At 43.1% G+C, this 27,475-nt stretch overlaps 1 long non-coding RNA gene across 1 annotated transcript; it reads right to left on the bottom strand.

Annotated features, from left to right (window-relative positions):
* Positions 1-266: 266 nt before the first annotated feature.
* Positions 267-22,593, bottom strand: LOC122801864. The gene is made up of 2 exons (XR_006364812.1): positions 22,539-22,593; positions 267-1,671 (listed from the first exon to the last, which is right to left on the bottom strand). It is a non-coding gene; the product is annotated as an uncharacterized LOC122801864 (long non-coding RNA).
* Positions 22,594-27,475: the final 4,882 nt, after the last annotated feature.

Raw genomic sequence — 27,475 nt, 5'->3', positions numbered from 1 at the left:
TGCTGCTTGCAGTAATGAAACTAGTAGATCATCTAAAGTCCCAAGAATCCTTTCACAATGTGTGTCAAAATATATATCTTGTAAGTGCTTAGTAGGCTTCCGTCTAGCAAAAAAGGTAAAGTAACTATAATGAGTCAATTTAAACAGGAAGAAAAAAGAAGAAAACTGAAATAGCTTAGGGCCTGGAACAAGCAGTTAATAAATATGACTATACCAGCAAAGTCAATTGCTCTTAAAAGAATAATTATGTCTGTAGTTTTTTTTACTCTACAATACTTAGAAATAGGAGTAAATCTTATCAATGAAAGAGAAGAGGATCCACTCAAGTTCTAGCCAAATAAAAGCTGTAGTAACATTAAGCAATACCAAATAAAAACAATAAAAACACACTGAAATCCATGCTAACCACAGATGCGGTCAGCAGTGATGTGGAAAACTTTACTACAGTCAAAATCGTGGACATCACTTTTCAGAATATAAACAGTAAATGTCTCCATCCAAAATTTATGCTATAATGTATGGTGCACAGAAGTGAAAAAAGTGCTAAACAGCAGACACTACTGCAGGTCCTTTAATTCATATGGACACCATCATCTCCATCACTACACTCCTAATCTCTGAACTCATTACAGCTCACAACTGAAAAAGAAATGATGAAAGGTACTTAATGTACCATATACCTTCACTACCAGACTTGCCACAGCTTCTAGCAATAACCAGTACATATGCACAATATAACAGCAACAAAACTGCCAAAAAATGTAAGGAATAGTTAGTTCTGTGGCAGAAAAGGACTATGCTCTAACTGGAGTTCTAGTCACCAGGGTTTAACTAAAAAGTCCAAAGGACCTGGCAAGTGCGTACACCTGTGTGGGGAGGAGAATGCACATGACAGACTGATGTTGGCTCATCTATTCTTTGGGGAGGGATGGATTTACTCACACTGCTAGAGTAGCATGCTGGCATTATGTTCACAACACAGATTGGCATCTCTAAAAGAATGTGGTGCTTCTGTACCCAAGATGAAAAGATGGAATTCATGTGTGAAAACATGCCGCATAAAAATATCAATTTATGGACTATCACAGCTATTCCTCTTGTGTAAACCTCACCACTCATAAAAAACAACTTACCATAAGGCAGTGACCCACCTACTAAATGAAGCACATTGATGTATGTATCCATGAACAAAGCACATCTCCATAATGTTTACAAAGACCTCAGGATCTACAGACTCTTGAACAATGCTCTCTCTCTCTTGCGTTCCTGCCCCCCTTTCTTTCTCTCTCACTGGAAAGGACTATATACAAGTCAATAACATTTTTGTACAGCCCTAAAGAAATCCAGCATACAAGCATAACCTGCAGGCCAAGAGTACATGTACTAGGATGTTATACTAAAAAAGCAATGAGGAGCCTTTTTTTTTTTTTTTTTTTTTTAACAACAAAGAACATCTCCTATTTGCTCAAAGTTCGCACTTATTTTTGAAATCATATGCAGTGAATAAACTGCATAAGCTGAAACTAAAGTTTCCATACAGGAAGGAATTCATGGGATGTATTGATCATCCCAAGTCATAACTTTATCGTAGTCCTGAATTCGTTGTTTAATATGAGCCAATTTGTTCTTCAGATAATCACAACGCTCCTTCTTTTCCAAAAATGTTGAATCCTGCATTAAAAAAATATAAAAAAGAAAGTACATAATTACAAGACAAGTCATATTACCAAGCAGGTACAAGTGTTTAGGATGCTGCTTTTAATTTGATGTGTAACACCACTAAACAAAACATAATTAATACAGTTCACTGCATAAATACTTAGTTCAAAATACCTCAGGTCTGGCATTTCTCTACAGTGAGCACTTAAATGAAAAGGCTCAAAGCCAGTGCTATTTATACAGGTCTTAGTTTTTCTGACAGTTGATGAAAAAATTGCAGTGCAAACCTGACTGCGGAAAAATGTGTGTGAAGCAAGATGAACATTTGCATGTTAGGATGAATTAAGTCCAACTTCCTACAAGTTTTTTACATTGAGACAGTTCACACATGATAACACAGACAATGCCCAATGTTTGTAACACTTGAATTGCTTTCAGTTAAATCAAAAAGCATTAAAAGTGATACAGCTGAGGTACTACATCTCCCAAGAATAATTTCACAGCTATTTTAATGAGACAAGTAAACTACAGCAGTATGCTTAAGTAACTAGGGGCCCAAGAAATATCAAACACTTGTAGAGTCTGAAAACACACAAGCTGTACACAAGATGTAGGTTTCAGTACCATCACCTTAGATTGTACACTAAGCTGATTAAAACAAGCCATTTAACAGACAGATGCATCCACAGTCTGTATAATAATAATGTGGCCATTAGGCCTCATCTGGTAAACAAAACCACAATTTATGAGGGTGGCAGTCCAGTGTTGCAAGGGCAATACATCCAACCTAAGATGCAAACAACTTAGGCTCATAAATGGACTCTGCCTACTCAAAGAGCCAATGGGGAATGGCATGGACATGCCACAAAGGGAGAAGACCAGATTCCTGGCAGCTACCTGAGCTATAGTGAAGACTACAAGAGTGACAGGAGCAATTCTCTAGCACATTGAATGGGAGTGACTTAAGTGAGGTGGAATGAAGTTTGTCACCCAAGTCCTGATTATGAGGGCTATCAGTCACCGTCATCACCGACACAAGTAATTAATCTTTCCTCTACTGTCAAGTGGGTATAATAGTCTATAAAGCTACAACTTCCTGAAGGAGGATCCACAGAGAAAAGGTACTTTACAAAGTAAACTGGAAACAAGCTGGCCAACTGGAAAAGGACAAAAACTAAGCAAAGAAAAAAAAAAATATTGACTGCTTACTAGAAATCTACACTAAGTAAAATAAGACAAGTTAATATTTTGGTCTCAAATTTGTAACATCAAAGCAGCAGCAGAAAAAAATTGTAACTTCCTTCTAGGACTAGTTAAAAGTTACTCTCACAAACACGTTTGAATCTTTGAAATCGTATCACAAAAAAACAGAAGCTGTCATGAATACCTTAGAAATTACTTCAGAAATCTATTAAACTTCACAAACTAAAATGGACAAACATTACAAAAAGTACAGTTTTGTACCTACCATAAATGTAGATGTTCGAGTGCTTATACAGCTGCAGTCATAACAGATGGGTTTTCCTGCCGTCAGGCGGGTCCTCGGTCGGCCGAATTCCAAAGTCTAGGTCCGGCGTCGGTTGTCGTCACTTCTTCCCTGACATCAGTGCGGCAGGGGTATAAACGAACCAGCCGACGCCATTTTCTTCAGTTTTTCTTGCCCCAGATGTCAGGTGCCCCCAGAAGGAAGGCAAAACATAAACTTATGTAATAATGCAATGCAATATAATCAAAAAACAGTAATGTGCAAGCAAATACACCATAAAAGAATACCCCACTCAGGATGTATGAGGAGGTGTTTGTCATAAGGCCTGTCCCAAGAGGGGGTGGAGGGAGGGAAACCTGGACTGCAGCTGTATAAGCACTCGAACATCTACATTTATGGTAGGTACAAAACTGTACTATGTTCATTGTGCATACAGCTGCAGTCATAACAGATGGGTAGAATCCCAAAGCTAAAAAAGGGGTGGCAGGCACTAAGTGGAACTAGGAGGAGCAAGGATGCCCTGCAAGACTGCTGTGGCAAAGCCCGCTCTACATTTAGAGTATAGTGGAAGGTAATAGTGCTTGGAGAAAGTGTGTACAGAACTCAAAGTAGCTGCTTCCAAAATATCCTTGGTAGGAACCCCCCTGAGGAAAGCTGCAGAGGTAGCTGTGGCCCTTGTGGAGTGAGATCTGATGCTTGCAGGTACAGGTTTTCCATGAAATGAATAACAAAAGCGTATGCAGTGGGCTATCCATTTTGAGATTGTGTGTCTGGAAATAGCCTTTCCTTGAGCACCTGTAGCATAGGATACAAAGAGTTGCTCTGATTTTCTGAATGGCTTTGTCCTGTCCAAATAATAACGAAGTTGCCTGTGAATGTCCAAGGAATGTAGTAGTCTTTCCCCTTTGTTTTGTGGGTTAGGATAAAAGGTAGGATAGTCCGATTCAAGGCTACACTGGATACTACCTTTGGCATAAAGGAAGGGTTGGGTTCATAAGGAAACTCTGTCCTGATGGAAAATGATGAAAGGTTGCACAGCCATGAGGGCTTGTAGTTCCGAAACCCTGCGTGCTGAGGTGATAGCCAGAAGGAAGGCTGTTTTCCATGACAAATATTGCAGTTCTGTTGAAGCAGCTGGCTCAAATGGAGGCAGGGTCAGTTTTTCTAAAATGAAGTTGATGTCCCAAGCAGGTACTGGTTGTTTCCTTGGGGGTTTTATATTCTTAGCCCCTCTGAGGAACTGTCTTAAGAGAGGATGAGAGAATAAAGGAGGATCAGTGTTGTATTGTGCAGAAATGGCTGAAGCATGGATCTTGATGGAGGAGAAGGAAAGTCCACTGTTTAACATCTCAGCTAGGTACTGCAATATTTGAGGTAAATTTAGTACCCAAGTATTCTGGCCCTTTTTCTGATTCCAGGCACAAAACCGTTTCCATTTGGCGGAGTAGGCTTTTCTAGTAGAAGGTCTTCTGGCCTCCAAGATGACATCCTGCACTTCCTTGGAGAGGAGAGTCTGTTGGGAAATCAAGGAATCCTCCATGCGGCTAGATTGAGGGTTTTCAGTTGACTGAAAAGAGTTTTGAAACTGTGCTGGGTCAACAGAAGAGGCACTAGAGGCAGGGTCCATGGTGGGGAATGCGTCAGGCTCTTCAGGAGTGGATACCAGTGTTGTCTTGGCCAGTCTGGAGCAATGAGAATCATCTTTGGCCTCTCTGCTCTGGCTTTTAATAGAACTTTGGCCAGCAGAGGAAGAGGTGGAAAGGCATAGACTGTCAATGTTGTCCAATTGAAAGAGAGTGCGTCCACTTTCCAGGCCTGTGGATGATAGGTCCTTGAGCAAAATTTTTTCAGTTGGTAATTTTCGTGGGTAGCAAAGAGATCTATGTCTGGCCATCCCCATGCCTGAATTATCTTTGCGAAAACTTGAGGATGCAACTTCCATTCGTGTGGATCTGTCATAATTCTGCTTAGGTTGTCTGCCAGCGTGTTTTCCTTCCCTGGTAGGAATTGTGCTTGAAGTTGGATTTGCAATTCCAGAGCCGTGTTCCAAAGGGACATGGCTAGTCTGCACAGGGGGTATGAATGAGTTCCTCCCTGTTTATGTACCACATCACTGTGGTGTTGTCTGTCCTTAATAGCTGGCCTGGATGCAGTAGGTCTTTGAAGGCCATAATAGCATTTTGTACTGCTAACATTTCCTTTTGATTGATGTGTAGGTGCTTCTCCTTTTGGGACCATTTGCCCTGAATGCACTGATCTGTCATCTGCGCCCCCCAGGCATAGTCCGAGGCGTCTGTTGTGATGATTTGATTTGCTTGAGGCATACAGAAGGGGAGACCTGTGTTTCTTTGGCATGCTTAAGCCCACCACAGAAATTCCTTTTGAAGACATGGAATGAGTGGTACAATTGTTTCCAAACTGTGGCTGTGTTGAGACCATAAGTTTTTTAGGTACCATTAAAGTTTCCTCATATGCAGCTTTGCACATGGGATCAGAAGGATGCAAGATGCCATGAATCCCAGAGCCTGCAGGATTTTCCTTGCAGTCAGCCTGGTGAAGGTTGCCATTTTTCTGAAGTATTGAGATAGTTGCCCTTGCTTCTCTGGCGTGAGGTAGGCCATCTGGGTGTTTGTATCCAAGCTGGCAACCAGGAAAATTATTGTATGAGAGGGTATTAGTTTTGATTTCTTTTTGTTGACTGTGTATCCCAGAAAGTTCAACAACTTTATTACAAACGCCAGGTGTTTCAGAAGTATGTGCTTGCTGTCCGCTTGGATCAGGCAGTCATCCAGATATGGGTATATTTGTATCCCTTGAAGTCTGCAGAAGGCAATTACTGATGCCAGGCATTTCGTAAACACTCTGGGCGCAGTAGATAAGCCAAAGGGCAATGCAGAGAATTGATAATGGGTTGAACCTGCAAGAAATCTGAGGTATCTTCTGCAATCTTGTCTGATAGGGACATGCAGGTATGCCTCCTTGAGGTCCAATGTTACCAGCTAAGACTCCTTGCCCAGCATGGGAAGAAGCTGCTGTAATGTGAGCATCTTGAATTTTGGTACGAGTAAAAATGTGTTCAGGATGGATAGGTCCAAAATAGGTCTCCAATCTTTGTCCTTCCTTGGTACCAGAAATAGTCTGGAATAAAAACCTTGACCTTGTTCTTTAGCAGGTACCTCGAATAGCTTTCATGTCCATGAGAGCTGAAATTTGTTTTTGTGCCTCTGCCCTTTGATTTTGTGGCAGGTTTGGCATGCCTCTCATTTTTGGAAGGGTGTGAAAGTGGAATCTGTAGCCTCTGTCTATAATATCCAGGATCCATTTGTCTTTTGTCACAATATGCCAATTTTTTGAAAATAAAGCCAGTTTTCCGCCTAAAGGTGCGGCCATTAAAGCTTTCCTTGGCATGCAGAGGGGAAGGTCATTGTGTCTGCTTTCTGAATGACTGTGATCTATCTTCTCCACCTCTTGGTGTAGGTGCTTGCCATTGTCTGCCTCTAAATGATCCTTGAGATTGCCCTCTACCCCTCGGGTGCCTGTATCTACCTCTTTGAGGTCTGTCCGTGGCTGGAAAGGACCAATTTTTTTGAAGGCCAGTTTCTGCTGAAACGTGGATGTTGTACCTGTAGGAAATCTTTAACTGTTTGCATTGATCTTGCCTTTTCCTCCATTTTCTTTAGTACCTCCTCAGCTTTAACACCAAACAATACATCTTTTTGAAGAGGTGCATCTAGTAATTTAGCTTTGACATGATCTGGTAAGGTTTGCTCTTTGAGCCAAGCATGTCTACGTAAGACAGACCCTGTAAAAGCAGCTCTACATGAAGCCTCTAAAGCATCAAAACCACATTGTAAGGTATGTTTACCCACTTGCTCTGCACTATGCAACAAATCCTGCAACTCCTTTACATCTGGTTGCTCAGGTTGTGTCATTTTGCTTTTCAACGGAGATAACAAAAACTGTTGATACTTTAACATATGGAACTGACAGTTTAATGCCCTCATGGTTAAAGTGGCCGAGGTGTATACCTTTTTCCCCCACCTTTCTAAAGCTCTGGAATCTCTCTCCGAAGGTAATGGGTTTTTGGCAGTAGAGGCCTTAATTCCCTTGGGACCCTGTGAAATAGTTTCTGGGTCAGCAGCATGGCTTTTGTAAAGGAATTGGTGTGAATCAGGAACCCGGTAATACCTGTCAGGTTTAACAAGAGCTGGAGGTAAAGAATCTGGGTTGAGGCTGGCTTCTGTGTACACATCATCTAGAATATCCAAGACAGGAGGGATAGCCAGAGGCCTGTGCTGAGGAAGCAAGAGAAAATCCCTGAGCCTTTTCTTGGAATCTGAGTAATCTTGACCTTCCCAGTGAAAGTGTTCCCTCAAGGTGTGTAAGGTTTCCCCAAAAGAATAGTCCTTGGGGGGGGGGGGACCGAGGGGATGGATTCCTCAGCATCAGAATCTTCAAAAGGGGAATATGAACATCCCTGGTCCTCAGAATGTTCTGAGGTAATAGAGGCTTGGTCTGAGGAAGGGTAGTCTTCCTCCAATCTGGGCCTTTTGTCCGAGGGAGGTTGAGAACCCCTGATAAGAGAAATCAAATCCTCAGCCATTTTGAGCATCTGTTTTTTAGGCATGGGGCCTTGAGAGGGGCTCTGTGGAGCCTGTCTTTTAGTTTTCATGGCTGCTTTAGATTTTGTGAAAGCCTTAATGGAAAAAGAGGAAGGCCTGAAGACACCTTGAGAGCTGGCGGGCCTGTCTAAACTCTGAGTTTCCCCACCAAGGGTGGCATCGGTATCTGTAGTCGGAGCGGGCGCCGAGGAGCCTGCGACCTCGGGCACATTAGACACCGCTAAAGAAGTGTCATCGGTACTCAGGGGCTGCGTAGGCGCCTCGCTGAGAACCGGAGCACCTGTAGCCGGCCTTAGCGTGGTGTCGGTAGAAGTCGCAGACCTCATATGCCGGTCCTTATCTTTGTGTTTTTTACTCAAAACTGGAGTCGGAGTATCCGACGACATAATGTAATTAAACTTTTTACCAAAATAGTGTTGGGCGAACTCTGCCCGACGCTTAGTGCGTTTGTTGAATCTAGCACAAAAACGACAGGCCGAGACGTCGTGGTCTGGGCCTAAGCAAGGAATGCAGAAGGAATGGAAATCCTTATGCGGTATTTGCTTCCCACATGAAATGCAATTATTAACTTTGTCTGACATCGGTCTGAGGCAAGAAAAGTTTCCCCAACGGGGTACTTAGCTTTCAAGAAGACTTCGGCTGAAATATTTTTCGTAAATCTCAGGAGCTGGCCGACCGGCACTTGTGAACTGCTTCTGCTTCAGGCACCGTGCGGCAAGAAAGACTGAAGAAAATGGCGTCGGCTGGTTCTTTTATACCCCTGCCGCACTGACGTCAGGGAAGAAGCGACGACAACCGACGCCGGACCTAGACTTTGGAATTCGGCAGATCGAGGACCCGCCTGACGGCAGGATAACCCATCTGTTATGACTGCAGCTGTATGCACGATGAACATCTTTTCTTCTGAGCTTCTTCTCTTATAATTCAGGCAAATCTCTCCATCTGCATTAACAGGATATCTTGACAGACACAGGCACATAATGAAGAGATTTCTTACCCTATATAATGGCAAATGTTGAATGGCACTTTTGCTCCATCAGTGAATATTTTTGGCTTCTGCTCAGTTTAAAAAAATTAGAACCAGCCCCTTTCTTATGCTTATACCACTGGGTATAAACAGTAAACTTTAACCTTAGTGCCATCACCACACAGTAAGCCAAAGGTGACTTTAAGGGAGGCATCACTATGCATGTGCAGAGATGCACTGATGAAAGTCTAAGGACACACCTCGTGCTATCCCTTAGATGATGTCACCAAGGGATTCACTGGGCTATGACCTACAGCACGTTTCTGAAGCTTTTTATTAAAATCCAGATGAAAAAGATAAGGAGTGAGAAGGAGGAAAATGCACTGCAGCATGTAACTCACCAGATGCCACAATGCTCACATGAACAGTGACAAATCTTAGGCTCACAGGATGCCTGTCCAAATCATTCATGTTCTTCTTGAAAATTACAAAAGTATCACTCTGTTTAACATGTGAAGGCAATTTGTTCCAAAGGTGGGGTAACCACTGGGTAATAAATCTGCCCTTCCAGCATGTTTAACTGTGTGTTGATGGTGATCTTTAGCTTACATGTTTGTAGTGCTGTTTCTGTCTTATGGAGGTACAAAAGTTCTAGCAGGTTATATTCTTTGATGACACAGAATGCAAAATGGCTCACAGGAACCTACAAAAGATAGGGCTTTAATCCTGTCTTGGTGGTAAGAGTTTTTAAACCAATAATCTTTTTAGATGGGAACCTTTGGGATATGTCTGGTTAGGTACATGCCAAAAGGTACAGAGTATTCTATAACTAGTCTAATTATGCCTGAATACAGATGGATAGTTTCTTCTCACCTAGACTGGATGTCTTCAGAAAGTAATTGGGATAGAAGGGCTTCCTGCTACTCCAATACAGTTTGGTCAAAGAAGAGGAAGTTGCCAACCAACGGCCAGTGTCCCACACTACAATGTCCATTTGGAGCGGGGTATTGCCTATATTGTAAGTTGTAGATAAGTGACATTTACTGCACATTTTTTTTGCATTTGGTAAGAACCCTTTTTCTGTACACCGCTGGCTTCTAAAGATTAATTATTGTTGTAGCGATTTAACATCTGGAGGTGAGTGAATAACTAGGCAGGAAGGTATGACCCAGTTATTTATGAACCAAGGACATGCTCTTCTCTACCTGGGTTTATAGTAGAAGTCAGAAAAGTAAGTGTAAATAAGGTCCCAGCACTGAGGGTTGGGAACTTCACTACTTACTTTCTGAAGTGACACCCATGTTAATTACGTGAGTTCTCTTTCAGCCATCTTGCACTCCATCTAACCATGTATATGTTTGCTTTGAAATCTTTTAGCTTAATTACAATGCCAGCATGGGTACAGTGTAAAAGGACTTTGGCAGATCCAGATATGCTGTACAAACTGAACGAACTCTTATCCACTGCCTTTGTGAACTTTTCAAAAAAAAATTACATTATGTAGACCTGGCCTACAACTGAAACTAAACTTTTGTAGGTCAGGCTGTATGACGTTTTGAATACTGTAGATTCTCAGATAATACATTCCATGGCCTTGCAAATCATTATTATTATTATTATTATTATTGCAACTAAAGGAGCCTAATTTCTATGGCAAAAATGAAAGACCTGCTTTTATCCACAGAAAATGCATGACAGTCCTTGAAAGCTGCTTTACACTGAAGTCCTGTAAAATAGTATACAAAGGCAGCTGGATAGAAATGCGTCTGCAGCATGCTGCAGCAGTTTAAAATGCTACAGTTGAAGATGATGTGTACTGTTTGCATCACGTGGCTTTTTTTTTTTTTTTTAATTTTGTCTACATTAAATACATTATACAAGCCTTGCTTTGCTGTATGAACATTATACCTTTATATGATTTATACACACTGCACTGCTTTGCTTGCAAGGTAAAAAAACATTCTTTAACCAGTAATGATTTTCATTATACTTTACTATAATTTATAAATTAAGAGCCCATACTTTATTGCCTTAAGTGTGGCCATCAGAACACACTAAAATACCCCACACAGCTTTACATTAATGCTAGTGCATAAATAACTGGATCAGACCTTCCCTTCCCATTTTTTTGAAAATGAGATCTGGCACTCCAGTCTGCTAGTATAAGACAATGTCACCATCGCCCAACCAGCAATAAAATGGCAAGTTAGCCACAGAATCCAAATGATATTTGGACCCATCAGCATTTCCACTTTCACAGTATTGACACATCAGACCTAACTGCTACCATAATCTGATAGGTTCATAGGTAGGTACTAGGCTATCGGTCTAAGGGCCTACGTAAGCCTAGCCAGCAAGGTTCCAAGGCTTACGCCACCCAAGAAAGTTATTTTCCTGTGCCACTGTCGAGCAGTGACACAGAAGTGATCCCCGGGGTGTATTTCCTATTTCCCATCCACTCAAAGATTTTTCTTGAAGAATGCTAATGAAGAACTTTGCTTGACATAGATGGGTAGCTTGTTTCAGAGTACAGGAAGTCTCTGGGACAGGAATCTATCCCTCCAGCGTGTCCCGTTTATTGTGGTGACAAGGTTTAGGTCCCTGGAGCGTGTAGCTTGGTGGGATTGGGATTTCTTTAGGTGTAGCATGTCCAACAGCTCTGGGTTTGACATAGCTTTATATGTTAGGCAGAGATCACCTCGGAGTAGGCGATATGCTACGGAGTAAAGCTGGAGTTTTTTTGAGGCAGTCAGTGTAGGGCATTTGTTTGAGGCCAGTAATCCTCTTTGTGAGGTACTTCTGTGGCCTTTCCAGCTGCTGCAGATGTCTTGTGAGGTATATTCCAAAAGGGGCGTTGTACTCTATAATGGGTCTAATGAGTGACGAGTAGAGGGGAACAAGGACCTCTTTTTCCTGGATGAGAACCCTTTTATGATGAGGTGTGTCACATAGGACTTCCTGACTACTGTGATGATGTGACTATCAAAGGAGAGACTACTGCCCACCTGGGTCCCAAGGTCTCATCACGCATTCGGTGTTAAGTAGATTGCTGCCTATGTTGTAGTTCATGGGTACAGAGTTTTTACCAAAGGGGATGACAATGCACTTTTTGACATTGAGATTGAGGCCATGGCTCTGACACCAGGCATCTGGCTCAGTGAGGCCCTTCTGTAGAATGTCCACATCATTTGGGGACTTGACTATGGCTCCTAGTTTGCAGTCATCTGCGAACTTTGTTAGCCAGAGGCTTTCATTGTTAGCCTGTACTTCAGAGAAGTAGATACCAAACAGGAGAGGTCCCAGGATGGAACACTGTGGTACTTCACTTGTCACTGCTTTGAGGTCAGATTTGGAGTCTGCAACTTTTACAGTGTGGGTTCTGTCAGTGAGCCAGTTGGCAACTCATCTTGTGATATAGGGATTTATACCTAGTTTAGTGAGTTTAGCTATATTTCCAGAATGGGGGATGGTGTTGAAAGCCTTGGCGAGGTCAAGATAGGCTGTGTGAACCACCTTACCCTCATCCACGGCTTTGGTGACTGCCTCAAAGAAGTCGATCAGGTTCAGGAGGCATGATCTGCCTTTCACAAACCCGAACTGGGTGGGATCCAGAGTTTGGAGGTTACCAATGTCTTTGTTTATGAGTTCCATGATGATACATTCCATGGCCTTGCAGACCAGGCTCGTCAGGCTAATAGGTCGATAGTTCTCAGGATCAGTGGTGGCTCCCCCTTTGTGGAGTGGGATAACTGTTGCTGTGTGCCATTCAGTGGGCACAAAGCCTGATGCGAGGCTATTATTGAACATGGTGCTTAAGTGGGGAGCCAGTTCGTTCTGAAGTTCATGTAAAATGCAGCCTGGGATGTTGTCCGGTCCCATGGATGCTGTGTTTTTGGCTTTAGAGCGCAGCTTTTACCTGCGTAGTTGTGATTACAGGGACTCTGCTTTCTTTCGGTATAGATATGGGCCCTTTAGGGGGTGAGAGGGGGTTAAAGTTAGCACTGAACCAATCTGCCAGGATGTTGGCAATATCAGTTGGTTCTGTAATTTTTGTGCCTTTGTGCTGTAAATCAGAGCAGATCTGGGTGTTGCCATCTAGATTCTTGACATAGCTATGTCATGATCTATGGAAATATACCTAAACCCATTAAATCCTTCTGGTACTGCCTCCTCAAAGAAGGCATGAGATCCTAAAAGCATTCTTTTCACCTTTCAATGAAATCACAGTCAAGAGCAGTGTTTTTCTACTCTTGCTGAGAACACCGCCACCCCACGAGCCACTGAATGGTTTATCAAAACCTCTGTCAGGCCACTTGCAAGTCATTCTTCATGGTGTGCTCTGTACTCTTCTCTTATTTAACCGCATACTACACGGTCATTGATTGTATTAACATGAATATCATGTCCAACAATGAGCTATGCAACAGCCCTTTAACACTGAAAATAAGAAATGAACTTGCCATTCCACAGACTAACTGAAGTACACAAGTTGGAGCTTTACACCATTTCTTATTTGCAAAAAGCCTTGGCTTGCATCAGGTAAAGCTTTTTTGTTGTGAAAAAAACATGCATCTTTTGGGCCCCTAAAGGGAGATGGTTGGAAAAGTTCTTCATGAAATCTTTAATTTAGCCCCTTTTCCCTGTAAATCAGAGGGATAATGTGTAGAATAAAAAAATGCCTTGATTGGTTGGTGCATCATTCAGACTTTTTTCAGGATGTGTCTAGCCCTAGCATACTTTCTTATGGTTAAAGCTATAGCTGGCAAACTTACAGCTGCATCAGTTGCAGTTAAAGAACATCTAGTAACATATTTCACTACCTTTTCAGCTGTGTAGAGCAACTTATTTTATCAGTAGTATCTGACATGGACATGGCTTGTACAGCTACTACAGTCTGCTGCAACAATGTCCTCCTGGTACTATTTATGTGGGAAACATACTTTATAAAGACCTAAATATCAGTGGAGATGAGACACATTCTTACAATACCCATCAGGTTTCCCTGACTCCTACACAGGGGAGGTTGAGGTTGGCATAATCGTCAATGTTTGTACCTCATAGACACAAAGTACACAGTTTAACTCTTACCTCCTGGATGGGGAATTTAACTAGACTTAGAATGGCCCACTAGGACAAATACCACATTATTGGTTCTTGGATGGTACTGGGATTATTGTCATGGTCTTTCTCACACTGTTTAGGCATGATGTGCATTACTGCAAGGCCTGCCATAGGTTTCTTTTTTTTTTTTTAATGCTGCATCCTAAAAATATGTTCTACAGATATGAAATCAACACTATGTAGGAAGCTAGTCTGAGAACCTGCAGCTACCAGGGCCTTATGGGGATCCTTTCCTTTGCTTTCTGTAGCGCATCGAATAATTCAAATATACAGTAAGTAGATGAGAAAAAGCTGACTGACTAAGATAATGCAAAACATACATGCTTCTCACATGACTAGGTGAACTTGGATCACTTTAAGGCTGCATTTAAAAAATTCTGCTGTCATAGTGGTGTCAAATTTGAGGTGTTCAACAGCAGAACAAAAAGCATGGTCAAAAGTTCCCGCTTACTTTCCAAGAAGCTGGTGGCACCATTTAAGAATAATTTAGAGCACTATATGCCTTCTGGATTCTAGATACTGTCTTCTCTTGAAAGAGTTGATCAAAGGAATGTCCTCTGGTACAGAGACTGTAGAACTCGGTGAACTTTCTCCTCAGTATGTAGCACAAGTATTCCTGAAAAGATAATACAAGTTGACTCTGAGGAGGAGGAGTTTGTCAACTCCCCTATCTTTACAATCATTCTGCACTATGTAATGTAATTCCGTTTAATGGGTGAAAGAGCTTAGAACTCTGTGCTAAAGAGCATCCCCATTACATCCACAGATACAGTGGAAGATGTGTTGGCATTTGGCAAAGACTAAGATACCACCATGGAAAATCAGGGCTGCCAAAGATCTGGTTATCTAGGCAGGACCAGAATGAAGAGGAGTCACAGTTAAAATGATCACTGAAGCAGTTGTCTTTAAGGTGGAGGACATGGTAGATCGATGCCACAGGGTCACATAATAGGCAGACACAAGAACCACTGTATACAAAGCTATAGATGGATTCAGTACCCATACCCTCACAGTGTTAGGTTTACTGACAGGAAAGCAAACTCCAAACTCAATGGGTTTCCTTACAATGGATCCAATGCATTAAGTCTAATTTCAAAAGGCAAAAGAGACATCTGCTCTTAGAAAGCTCATACCACGAGAAAGGAAAGCAATGCACATCAAAAATCTGTATGTGTACACTGATGTGGCGGTACAGCCAGCAAATAAATATCCGAATGGGGAAAGGGCAATAACACTGGGACGGACGGAGGAGTAGGTAGTTTGTTTTGTTAACTGGGATGACCAGGTAAGTTGAGGCTCATTTTCAGTGGAAGCCAGGGCACAATGTTAAGTGAATCTTAGATTCACAGAGTAAACAAATCGAGACTGAAGGAATCAAACCACAGTCTAAAGTATTAAGCTCACTGGAAGCTTGTAGCCTTAATCATCTGCACTAACTGCCAAATTGAGAGTCTGGACATAGTAATGGAAGGTGTAATAAGTTATGTACTCACCATAACGTTCCATCCGAGTAGGTGACTTCATTTGTCTGCAACCTTTGGGTCTTGTATCTGAACTCGGATCCAAGCCGGCAACTTATACATAGCTTAGAGATATGAGCTCCTAGCTCCTCCCCTTACCCATAATCCCCTGCCAACCCTGACTGACCTCAGATCAAGTTTGCCCGTATACAAAAAAGCCGAAGGCTAATACATCCCAAAGGATATAATAGAAAGACATACAGGAACAAGAAAATTTCTGAGGGCCAGGGGGAAGGAGGGGGGGATGGTTGCAGACAAATGAAGTCACCTACTCAGATGGAATGTTATGGTGATGGTGAGTACATAACTTCTTAATCTGAAGTAGGTACTTCATTTGTCAGCAACCTTTGGGACAGAGTCCCCGGCTACCTGAATCTTGGGTGGCCATCATGGAAGGATGTTCCGGAACACTGCAGAGCCAAAGGACGCTCTCCCTCTGGAGATAATGTCCAGCTTATAATGGTTGATAAAGGTATGAGATGAGGCACAAGTGGCCGCAGAACAAATATCATCCAGTGGAACTCTGGATCTAAAGGCTGCAGAGGTAGATACAGAACGAGTAGAGTGCGCACGAATTCCCTGAGGTGCAGGCCTCCCAGAAGTGTCATAGGCCAAGAGAATACACTGAGATCCATCGTGATAAAGTGATCTTAGAGACAGATTTACCTAGGTTAAATTTGGAAAAGGAAATGAACAACTGGTCGGATTGCCTATGACCAGTAGTTCTGTGAATGTAGAAGTGCAGTTGTCTGTGCACATCTAAGGAGTGAAGTTTGTATTCTCCCTTGTTCTGATACTTAGGGAAGAAAACTGGTAGTTTAATGGACTGATTGATATTGGCCTCTGAAGCCACCTTGGGAAGAAAAGAAGGATTGGTCCTGAGGTACACTCTATCCTGATGAAAAGCCAAGTATGGGGGTTTCACACAAAGGGCCTGAAGCTCGGAAACTCTTTTCGCCAAAGTAATGGCGACTAGGAACGCCGTTTTCCAAGAAAGGTACTTAAGATCGACCGAAGCAGCTGGTTCAAAAGGGGGAGCTGTCAAGGCCTGCAAAACTAGAGCTAAATCCCAAGGGGGTACAATTTCCCTGATGGGAGGTCTGAGCAAGAAAGTACCCTTGAGAAAGGACTTACACAATTTTGCTGTAATCAAGGGGCCCGATTCATACCCCACATGGTAATAAGAAATAGCTGCTTGTTGAACCTTGACCGTTGAGCAGCTAGCCCCCTGATGGAAGAGACCTGTAAGGAACTCCAAGACAGACAGTAACGGGGCTGTGAAGGGGTCTAAGTTATTATTCTCCGCCCAGATGGAGAAGCACTTCCACTTACTATGATAGACTTTCCTAGTGGAAGGTTTATGTGCTGCTACGAGAATGGCTTTAACCAGTGAAGAGATTCCAGGAGTCCTGACTAGGAGTGGAACTGGAGCAGCCACGCTGTCAGCTTGAGGTTGTCCAGATTCGGGATCGGGAGGTCTAGCGGGTGAGATATTAGATCCGGGAGGGGATCTAGAATCCAAGGCGGATTCACCAGGTGAGACCACAGGTAGGGGAACCACGTTTGACGAGGCCAGAATGGGACAATGAGGATCATCCTGCTCCCCAACCGACTGGCGTTCTGTACGAGTTTCAGCATCAGGGGCAGAGGAGGATAGGCATAAAGTAGACCGGGGGGCCAAGAATGCACCAGAGCGAACAGGATTTGTTCATGTTGATGGTGATGCCCAGCTGGGGGGACAGCTGGAGGAAGTAGTCCCTCGCTGAGCAAAGTAGATGCCTTGGGGCGGTCAGGAGCCAGTCATCCAGGTATGGAAACACCTGCATTCCCTGGAGTCTCAGGTGGGCCGCTATCACTGTTATACTTTGGTAAACACCCTGGGGGCTGTGGTGAGACCAAATGGAAGGACCCTGAATTGGTAGTGACTGGCTCCTAGCCGGAAGTGGAGAAACCTCCTGGATCGTCTGTCCATAAGAATGTGGTAGTACGCATCCTTGAGGTCTATAGAGCACATAGAGCACATCCAGTCGTTCTCCCGAAGTAGGGGGAGAATGGATTGAAGAGTGACCATTCGGAATTTTTCTTTGGTTACCGACAGGTTCAGAAGAGAGAGATCTAGGATTGGTCTTAAGTCCCCTGTCTTTTTTAGCACCAGAAAGAACCTGGAGTAAAACCCTAATCCGAGCTGGTCTGGGGGGACGGGTTGGATGGCTCCTTTTTCTAGCAGCTGCTGGATCTCTGCAGCTGCTGCCTCCCTCTGATCGGGTGGTACATCGGGGAGGCTTTTGGATCTGGGGACATGAGATATGGGAATTTGGTACCCTCTGGATATGATACGAAGCACCCAGTGATCCGATGTGATGGATTCCCAAAGCTGCCAGGTGCTTCGAGAAACGCCCCCCGACTGCCTCCAGAGTGGAGCAGTCGGGCAACCCCTCAGGGTTGTTGCGTGGGTCGTTCAGAGAAAGATTCTCTGAACCCAAAATTCTTCGGGCCCCCTCTGCCTCTAGGGCAGCGTCCTCCCTGTCCTCCTCTGCCACGGAAGGACTGGTTGTCCGGAGCAGGCTGGGAATGTTGCGATTTCCAGAACCACATATTCTTCTGTCCCTTTTGGTTCTTGGAGAAGGACCTCTGGGGTGTGGAGAAGCGGATTCCGACGGCAGACAACGTCTTCCCGTCCTTTTCGCTCTGGACTAAAGTGTCGCGAACGGTCTTGCCAAATAAGGCAGAACCATCAAAAGGGGCATTCGCAAATGATGCCTTAAAGGGTTCCGCGAAGTCACAATGTCGGAGCCAGGCCTGGGGTCTCATGACTAGGCCTGCTCCGCTGGCTCTAGCGGCTCCCTCTGTAGCATGGGACAACAACCGCATAGAGGTATTAGATATCGATCTTACAGTGGCCATGCGAGTGAATTGCTTGTCCTCCGCCGACATGGACTCCGGGGGGGAAGCAGCGTACTCTTTGATAAGGTCTCGCTGCATCCTTATTATTACTGAGAAGGTCGCTGAACTAAAAACCCGCTTCCCCAGGCGATCCATCGAGCGGGACTCTTTGCTCGGTGGATGGACCGAGGGACTCTCCTGAGCTAATTCCCTCTTGGTGGCTGCCGCCGTCAACATGGCATCTACGGGGGGACCCTTGCTCCAGTGGGATCTGTCCGCAGGGGGGCTCAGAATTCGATCAGGGTGTTTGGGAACTGGCTCCACAGTGTCCGGCTCCTTCCACGCCCTGGTGGTAATAAGGTCCACCAGGGGTTCGGGCGGAGAGGACACCCAAGAGGTAGACTGTCCTGCTTCGAATGCCTCCAGGAACACGGACTCGTCGGAGGAAGCCTTGGGGACAGACCACGCCCCCCTAATCCTGAGCAATTCCATGATGTCTCCAAAGAAGACATCTTCGGGGGGTGACCTAGGGGAGCCTTCCCCTTCATCCAAGTCCGTGTCTTCTGTTAAGGACTCGGGGGAGTCCACGTGTCTCCTCTTACACTTGTGCTTATGAGGCACATCCTCGGGGGGGCTGTCCGAGGAGGTCTCACCAGCAACGACTGGAGACATCGAAGCAGGCTGTCCCTGAGGCCGGGTGATGGAAGCCTGACTCAGCCGAGAGAGAGTGCGGGGTGGAGCCGAAGCAAGGGCCGGGGGTCCGGGTGCCCTCAACAGAGCCCTCTCCACTGCATCGAAGGCCGAGGGGTAGTCGCTCTCTCTGGGATGCGAAAGTAGACTCCCACTCTGATCCGATGGAGGGATCGGAACCGGAGCCAAGACCATCGGATCCGAAGGACCCGTGTGCACCGACCCAGACGGAGCCGAAGGCACACAGAATCCCACGGATCCGAAGCTCGGCCCACGGCTCCGAGAGCTCGGACCAGACAGACTCGAGGGCAGAGTTGGATCCGAAGTACCCAGTACTGTCGGCGCCGACCCACCCCCGGCTCCAACGCTGCCCGGCTCCGTACGCTCCGAACCCGAAAAGCGGGTCGGAAAAGGAGCTATCGGGGCAAAAAAAGGTGATGAGCTCTCCCCCAAAGGGGGGGGGGGCATGAGAACTCCCATCTGCAGCTGGGCCTGGATGAACCTTCGCATCATCCGGTCCAAGTCCGCATCCAAAAGGCTGTAGGTAGATCTCGAAGAGGCCACCAAGGCGGGCCGGGAGTGCCGCCTCGATGACCTAGACGGAGATCGGGTCTCCTCTTCCTCAGGTCCCGAAGAAAAGCAGGGGGATCGGAGCCGAGGAGGAGGAGACCTAGAAGCCGTGGAGGGAGAAGCCCGCTTAGCTGGGGGGGGGGGGCCGAAGCGGAGGCCTCGGCCCGTCGTTTGTGGTGCTTCTCCCTCCTTTTCTCCCTCCTGGCCTCCCTCTCCTCCAGCGCTTTAGTGGGAGTTTGAGTCCCGGCCGGGGGGAGAGAGGCAGGAGTGGCTGCCACCGAGGACTGGGGTGGCGCCACGGGAGTACCAGAGGCCGAAGCCGGATCCGGGGGCAAAAGTCCCGCCAGGATCAGCTTCGACCTACGGTCTTTCAGTGCCCTGGGGTTGAACCCTGCACAAATAGAACACCCAGAGGAGAGGTGTTCAACCCCAAGGCACTGAACACACAGAGTGTGGCCATCCGCCGGTGAAAGCTTATGGCCACACTCGGTGCACTTTGAGAAAATAGGCTTTGGGGCCTCCGACATAGTTTTTCTTTCTTTTTTTTTGTTTTAAACAACAAAAAGAAAGGATTTAAAACTAAACTACCTCACACAGACCAGGCCCCAACACAAAACAGTCCACACACACACTACGCACCAGCAAAGGAGGGGGAGGAATTACACTAAAAAGGGAACCTAACCACACACAAACAGTTAACTACAAATAATAAGTAAGAAAAAAAAGTATTTTTTTAAACAAAAAACTGTCACTTAACTACCACATGCCAGGAGCTCAGGAATCTAGAAGCGTACGCAAGAGCGGCAAACTAGATCTGAGGTCAGTCAGGGTTGGCAGGGGGTTATGGGTAAGGGGAGGAGTTAGGAGCTCGGATCTCTAAGCTATGTATAAGTTGCCGGCTCGGATCCGAGTTCGGATCCAAGACCCAAAGGTTGCTGACAAATGAAGTACCTACTTCAGATATTAAGTTAAATCAACACTAACAAAATGTGTACATTTGTATCTATTGCTTCTCAGTTTGAACACCTCTGTTAAACACTAATAAATGCCAAATGGTTCTGTTCCTGCATTTTCAAACATCAGTATTACCTTATCTTCAATCATCTACACAATACACACTGCCTACTCAAAAACATTTCAAAGATAAAAATTTCAGTTTATGACCTATGCAGTAACACAGATCACTCTTCACAGAGATTATAGGAGGAAAAAGTTTTAGCAAAGTTGTTTCAGTGAACTGGAATCACCTCCAGATATCAAAAATGCGTCTAAAAGTACCAACCACCAACCTTGGGAGCAAACCAATACAATACATTACAGAAACCCTTTTTCACTGCACTGGCATCAGAAAATGAGCAAATGGCATGTTCCCATCCTTATTCTTGTAAGAAATAATCTCATAAATGAATATAGCAATTACACTCTACACCATTTTGAAAATTGTGTTACTATTCCATTTAAAAAATGCTACTCATACTATTTAACTCACAGTTATCCCCTGTTCTCTAGTTTCTCTTAGTCTTTACTTATTCTTTAACTTGGTTCGTGTACCTTTATCACTATAGCTTACTTTATTAAATTTATGTTCTACTGTAAACTGAAATTACTGCTTCATATCTTTTAGCTTAAGACAGCAAAAGTTTATTATAAAAACACAAAACAAGTGATTTTTATAACTATCTGTATGTTTGAATTTATATTTACATAATATTTGAAAAATGTGTGATTTACAAATAATTCAGTGCTTAGTGGTTGTCAATTTTTATTAATACACTTCCTATTTTCCATAATTAAAGTTTATTGTCGACTTTAATCAATACTGGAGGTGGGTGTTGCTTCAAAATTATAATTACAGTACTACTCTACGAACTGAAAAGGGTCTATTTGCCCAGTCAACAAATCAAATCTAATAATACTAAACAAGTAAACTTCTGAAACTACCAGCAAGTTCCAGAGACATGGGTAGCAGTAAGGCAAAGTAAACACACCATAAAATATATGCGTGTGTGTACGTGCGTGTCTGCATGCATTTTTTTCAATGCATCCCATTCCTGTACTCAACTGTCCATATCTGTTCTTCCATCGGGGTGAGAGCCCACCAGCCCATTTGTTCCCTAATGGAAGTGAGGGGCTGGAGTTAGAGAGAAGCTCAGTCTGCAGGTTCTGCTGATTCTCTTATTCTAACATCCACTGCAGCCTGCAAGTTCTGATACAGCTGTCTCTGAAGATGCATGAGGGCTTAAGGGTGTGCACCCTCCTGACAAAGCAGCACACACTTGCACAGCTAGCACACTAGACTCTTCATGCTGCGGCAATGCACCAACATTCATGCAGGAGTCACCAACGCACCAAGACAAGCTGCCTCCCTCTCCTTAGGATGGAGGAAGCAGAACAGCTGCTCATTTTCATCTTCCCCCCTCCCAGTCCTTCCACACCACATTGCGGTTAGTTGAATATGTGTCGTCAGGGCTTTATCTCTTAGCGCAACAGGGTCTGGCTACTAGATGAAAATTTTACTGTGCTGCCTACTTACAATATTCATATGTCAATTATTTTTCAAGCTCACAAAAGTGAACAAATAAAAGCTGAATAATCTGCAAACCTAACAATTACTACAAATTCACTTGCAGATCTGAAGCTAGATGAAGGGACTAATGAACTAACTATGGCACAAAAATGGTATAGAGTAACCTAAAATTCGGAAGCTGTAAGGCTTAAAAATGGCACAAGACAGACACTGAAGTTTACATGCATATATCTTTAAGATAAGAGCCCAAATTAGTGCGAATATAGTGCTGTCCATAGATGTCTAAAAGATGATAGCGTTACGAAAAAATCAGATAACGAAGGACAGATGAACATAAAAAGAAAATTAGTCCATTAAAATTGCTAAAAATCCTTTATGAAGATGGATTAAAAAAATAATTGTTTTTAATTCCTAATCTTTTAGAAAGAAGGCACAACAAAAACTTAATTTGATGACAACTATCAGACTGACAGAAACATACAGCAACACTCACATTCTTTTTCTTCTGGTAGTCTTGAAGAACAATTGAAATTCTTTCATATTCCTGAAATGACAAGAAGGCAAATTATTTTAATAACAGCAAAGAAAAGAGATTTTGCACTATTACGGTTGAAATGCGGTTGAATGATTTTTTCAAAAACCCTAGTAAAATAGAACAGATTTCAATCATCATTGCCTGGTACAAAAATACAAAAATCCAAAAACCCATTGTACTAGCACAGACTGATGATTCAAGACTGACCATGGCAAATATTTCAAGAAAGTGGTACACATTTTTGAATGCACAAGAAGTAGCAGTATGGTGGAGATCAATGCAGGGAGAGAGTCAAATTACTTGGAACAAATTCATAGGTTCATATGCGTGTACTAGGCTAATGGCCCTGGAGCCTTTACAAGCCTAGCCAAAGTGAAAAAATGTTTGGGTCAGCTACACAGAGGCTAAATGAAACACTTGGGTGAAAATCAACAGACCATATATCTTTAATCCATCTTCATAGTCGTATGTCTGCATAAATATTAACTTTGGTTAATTTGAGATAACTACACAGTTCATTCAAGGTACATTGCACTTGACTTCTGGATTACCCCTTAAGAACAGTCTGCCATATTTTACTGCTCACCAATTAAAATTAGTGTTGTGCTGTGCTGTGACTTGCATGATCTGGGCACACTCTCTCAATAACCAGTTTCTAAGATGTACTGCACAACACTACAAATTTAACAGGAAGGTAATTTTATGACCTCGCTAAAGCACTTCAGACTCCAAACTACTAGAAGGTAACAGTATATAAAGCCCTCATTTATGTTTCAATCCTCATGTTTTAGTAGCTAATGCACTACCACAGAAGAAAACATTCTTACATCCCGTAAAGCTTAAAAAACAGCTATCTGGAATGAAGGCATCAGTAACACCTGCAATAAGGCAAATAAAGGGAAATAAAGGCCAAGAGAACCATGATGGGGAATAAAGTTTAACAGTGTTCATGATGCCCCACATTACTTATTCTACATATGCAAACATTCAATGGCAAAATATCAAAACTATACCACCAGTAAAACAATCAAAAATGGAAGCACAAGAAAGTAGTTTCCAAGCGTAACATAACATAAAAAAGATAACGTTATGCAGGATGTGGGCTAAACTAGTATAACCTGTTTAAGTATGCAAGTGAAACATCCTATTCTCAAAGTTCAGGACTGTCACAATTCTTTAGGTAGGCTATACCGCTCAACCTGCAGACATTGAAAAACTGGACAAAGGTTACTGAAATGTATTTATATCTGGCTTATACCTCTCAATGTCCCAGAGTCTCAAGGATGTTGTGAAGACTGGGCTGTGCAGATAATTCTATCATTTGTAAATATGAATGTTGAACTACAGACTTGTTTTCTTATATGAAAGAATATGCTGTGAAATGTGAACTGATAATTCTATCATTTGTAAATGTGAATGTTGAACTACAGACTTGTTTTCTTATATGAAAGAATATGCTGTGAAATGTGAACTTAAAACAATGTAACAACATTGCTCGCTGCTGTAAAGAAAGCTAACACAAGCATTTCTTGTTTGTCCTTTGAAATTCAAATTATTTTATGACTGTCTTTGATGTTTACAATTCGGCTCCGGACGGGCTAGATGAAGGCATCCTGCTTACTGTTTTAACTTAAGGGATAATTACTAGAGTTTACATGTGAAATGTCTTTTATGCCTGTAGTTTCCTGCAGGTGCAAGATAACAAGAATGTAGTACCTGTTAGCATGGGAACACCAGGAAAGTGTAAAAAAATGATGTAATGTTGATCAGAACTGTGATTTCAATTTAAATAGAGAGAATCAGAAGGCATTAAGCATTTTTGTCTTGATCATCCAATTCACAGCACTGTCTTGCCATTACACAAGTTTGTCTTAGATTTGAGTTTTCTTTTAGAAATAGTTAGGAACGAGAAAGATTAGACTAAGTGTTTTTCTGTGATGTCAGAACTGTACTACTGATTTATTTTAAGTATTTCTGTGTGAACTCTGAACTCTCTGACTTGCACTGTGTGTAGTAGAAAGTATTGTCTTAGGTTCATAGGTTGGTACTTGGCTAATTGGTCCTAGGGCCTATACTAGCCTAGCCATAACAATTCCCTGGCTATTTCTTCCCACACCATTTACTTCCCTGGACCCCTGTCTAGCAGGGCGACTGACGTAATCCCGGGGTAAATTTCCTTTCTCCCATCCAATCGTCAAGGTTCCTTTTGAAAAGAGCCAAAGAGGCGCTCTGCTTGACATGCATGGGCAGTCTATTCCAGAGTCTGGTGAGTCTCTGGGTCAGGAACCTATCCCTCCAACATGTTTTGTTTATTGTGATAAGGTTTAGATCCCTGGAGCGTGTGGCACTGAGGGATTGGGATTTCTTTAAGTGTAGCTTGTCCAACAGTTTTGGGTTTGACATGGCCTTGTATGTTATGCAAAGATCGCCTCTGAGTAGACTATATGTGACAGAGTATAGCTGGAGTTTTTAAGACTGTCAGCATAGGGCATCTGCTTCATGCCTGTGATTCTTTTAGTGAGGTATTTCTCACTTGTGGTTTTAATTATATTATTATTAAATATTTTAAACGCTTTTAACTGTGGCTGGCTTGTGCAGGGATAAGATAAGCTTTAGAGTACATTGCATATTTATAGAGTTTACTGTCCACGTCACTCCAAATAAGCCTTGACTGATTAGTCACACTTACCAATTGGATAATATTCCACAGTAATAATTAGACACTCTTAAGGGCCATTGAGTAGCTGATAATTATTAGTGGGTGGTGGCAGCTGGTACTATTGTATAGTCTGGGAAAAAGGGGCACAGCTGGAAAACCTGTGTCAGCCTTCCCCAGGAGTGTCTGCGTGGCTGTATAAACTCTTCGCAAAGTGTGCGTGTGTCAGCTACTTGGGCAGGGTCATGAAGCACTGGCTGGACAGAGTGGGTGCTAGAGGTTTTAACTTGCCCACTAGGCTGAGATCTGAACCCTGTGCCAGTAGGGAGTCTTACTGGGGACCTGGAGAGCAAGGGAGCGACCAGCCCCGGACTGACTGATCTCTGTGTGCTCTTAAAGGAAATTGCACTTTACTGTGTGTATTTTTTATCCTTTCATCATATAGGAGACTCCCTCTCTGGTGTTAGTGGTGAGGATTGAGGCTCCTTGATTGCTGGGCCAGGGCACGGGCATCACAGATGTCCCTGATTCTGACTCACTGATACTTGTACTCCCTCCTGAAACTGGAGACTTTTGGAGAACAGGTAGTGAATTACACTTAGAGTTATAGACCTCTTTTACTTCAGAAAATGTACATTAATGTATTGTCTCTTATTCTGTCAAGGTCTCAAGTTAATACTACTCATTTAAAAGTGTCCCTGACTGTCCCTTATTTCTGGCTTTGTCCCAGATTCATTTACAGCTATGATTTCTGGCCAAAAACTTGAACTGGTAATCAAAATGAAATTTTCATATCCAATACCATGACTCCTCCTACTTCCAGTGAGATTGCGGAATACCGCCACTCAGAAACATAAGTTTAAAAAAGTGGCAAAATGATGCAAGAAATGCAATGACTGGCATATGAAGATAATTTCTCTGCCAGCTCCCCTTTTTCCAGATTTGGCTACTTCACACCATAAACAAGAAAAATCAAAATTACTTTCACCAAACTGAGAAATCATATGATGAAAACAAGTAAGCAAGCAGGTGTGGCAACTATGTCTTGGACACAGGCAGCCTGTAAATGGTTCATCTCCCAGGCCTCTGCTTGTAAATGTTTCACCTCCCAAGCTCCTGCTTACACTTATCAAGGGTATCAGAACTTAGAGATTTGGGATGCATGCTAGGCTTAAAAGGCCCTTGTGGTCATTAGCCTAGTACAAACAAATGAACCCATGAAAAGCCCAGAAACAACTTTTCTTCAGCTCAGCCCCATGAGGAAAAGCTAGACAGGTGCACACATATAAATCTGCACATACACATTCTGTGGATCACAGATTTAAGGCATCTCCATTAATCATGTAATAATAGCTGTACTGCTGAATGTGTACAATTGTCTATTTCTCAGAAACGCTCTGAAATTCAGCCAAACACTTATGACCTTGCTGCTTCCATGCTGCAGCCATGAAGACAGTTCTGGACAACACAAGAACAGAGTTTGCCATTTTTCATACATACATGTGAGCTGGAAGTTACAGTGGTGAGGTATAACAAGGGGCTTTTCTTCAGCTGGAAGTCAGAAGGGGCATAAACCTTCAGAGAAAAATCAGGTTTGTTTGCAGGATTTCATAATTTATTACTGCGCCATCCAGAAATGTATGTATAGAGATTTATGACTTACATGCAGTGATGCATGTTTTGATGGTAGAAACTTTTAAAATAGTGTACCCCACTATGTCGCAAGCCAGTAATTTACTTCATATCTTAATGCTGTAATTCCAGTCTAGAACACCAGGGAAAGAAATGCATTCCATCCCAGAATTCCCTGTGCAACTCATTGAACATAATACTTCTGTAAGGTAGAGCACAACACAATTCTATGTTTACGGGAAGCAAGAGCTCTAGGAACTTTAAGTTTACTTTTAACTCGTAAGCCAATTCCTTTTTTTTTTCTTCATGGAAGATCCAGAAAATAGCAGAGCACTTTAAAGGCAATATAAACCAATCATCTGTTCACACAGCACTTGGACTTTTTCCATTTGTTAAAATAAGTAAAGCATATGACATGGAAACATTAACAGCTGGCAGTGTAAGAAGAAATGAAGGAAACTGTCACAGTGTCAAGACTGCCCCAAGCTAATAAGTCTGCTACATGAACAAGTTTTGAATTAGCATGTGTTTTCTGAAGGATCTGAAGTCTGCATGTTAAATTTTAATGTATGTCATTATTCAGTGTCTGCAGCCCTCGATGATTTGC

This window comes from Protopterus annectens, chromosome 5.part0 (genome assembly GCF_019279795.1).
Source record: "Protopterus annectens isolate FY-2018-M chromosome 5.part0, PAN1.0, whole genome shotgun sequence".
Lineage (NCBI taxonomy): Eukaryota > Metazoa > Chordata > Ceratodontiformes > Protopteridae > Protopterus > Protopterus annectens.
The sequence above is the reverse complement of the archived record's forward strand: the minus strand, read 5'-3'. Positions and strand labels throughout refer to the sequence as shown.